This window comes from Microtus ochrogaster, linkage group LG4 (genome assembly GCF_000317375.1).
Source record: "Microtus ochrogaster isolate Prairie Vole_2 linkage group LG4, MicOch1.0, whole genome shotgun sequence".
Lineage (NCBI taxonomy): Eukaryota > Metazoa > Chordata > Mammalia > Rodentia > Cricetidae > Microtus > Microtus ochrogaster.
In genome coordinates, this window is record NC_022030.1 from 17,825,252 (window position 1) to 17,826,893 (window position 1,642).

The following is a 1,642-nucleotide window of genomic DNA, read 5'->3' on the forward strand; positions in this document are numbered from 1 at the left end:
GCTTCTTTATTTAATTAACCAATGACCTTCCTCCATCAAGACACTGCTTCAAAACAAACCACAGTGCCATGTGGCATAGAGCTGAACACATCCTCTTGGAAGCTCAAATTATTTCTGCTACCTGAGACCAATGCTGCCTAGACGACAGCCATCCAAGAGAAGCTGGAATGATGATAGGAAATTTGATTAGACATCTTTCACTGGGACCATGTGTTCTGAATAGTCTGATCCAGTTTGTTTTATACACAGATGGAAAAATCCATGCAACACAAAACCCAGCTGGGTTGAATTTCTCTTCTGACCCTGGCTTTTACAGTGTCAGCTTGTGCAAGATTTTTTTTTTGCAAGCCTGGTGGTTATGGCTGCAGGGTTAGTTTATCCTTTTAATCCCAGGACTTGGGAGGCAGAGGCAGGGGGATCTCTGAGTTTGAGGCCAGCCTGGTCTATAGAGTAAGCTCAAGGACAGCCAGGGCTACACAAAGAAACCCTGTTGTAAAAGGAGGCTGTGCTTTGTTTTTCCTGGTCACCAGACCTGAATAATCAAACAGAAACTATATTAATTACAATACTGTTTGGCCAATGGCTCAGGTGTATTCTTAGCCAGCTCTTACATCTTAAATTAGCTCATTTCTATTCATCTGTATATTACCACAAGGCCATAAGGTAAATAGGACGTGCATTGTAAGCAACTTCCAAAACTCTAGAATTGACAGACATCTCACTGTGTAGACAGTGACCCAAAGTTCTTCTGTACTGTTTGTTGTACCTATCCAACTGAAATATACCTTTATACATCTAGAAAATCTAACATCACTGCAAACTTGACTATTATAGATGACTATCTATTAACCTATGTTTCTTAATTATACATTACATTTTTAACTGAGTTGCACAAACACAATACCTTAATCAAGAGCAGAAATGTACATATAACAAAATTGACCTTAAATTTATATCAATAAACCAAGACCCATACCAATGCAAATCTCTATAGCATATCCCCCTTTAAATGTAAACAAACATTTATAGACAATATTTGGGAATATGGGCATAGTCTTGTCCATACTGCTTCCTGCTGTTTGGGAGCACTGTTAATTAGGTCTTTTATGGTGTATCCTGTGTGCTAGGTTCATCTCAGTCAGCAGCTGGGCAGAGTAATTTTTTGAGGGTGTTCATGGTGATCTTTAAGGGGGCATGGTCTACAAACCATATTTGTCTGGAAGTATTCCACAGGTTCTCATCCTCTGTGGAAACAAAAGAAAAACCTCTTTTCCAAAGCAACATATCCTTAGACTCAAATTTTGGAATCAAGATACCTTTAGAACATATATGCTGATTTAGCTTAGCAGTCCAAATAATGAACTATCTCTCTGTGCTTAGTTCCTCCACAGTCAAAAAATTCAAAGAAAACACAACATATATAATCCAGACTCTCTATGAATTTTCTATTTTTATGTGTCTTATTTTTCTTTACTCCTTTTAATCTATGACTATCTGTACTCTGTCTCTTTAAAAGACTTTACTCTTTTTTTAAAGTATTAACTTTAATTTATGACTCTCTATACTCTTTTTTTTCTCTCTCCCAAGACTATGTACATTTATTCAACACTGTGACCCATTTAGAGGTCTTTTTGTTTGTTTG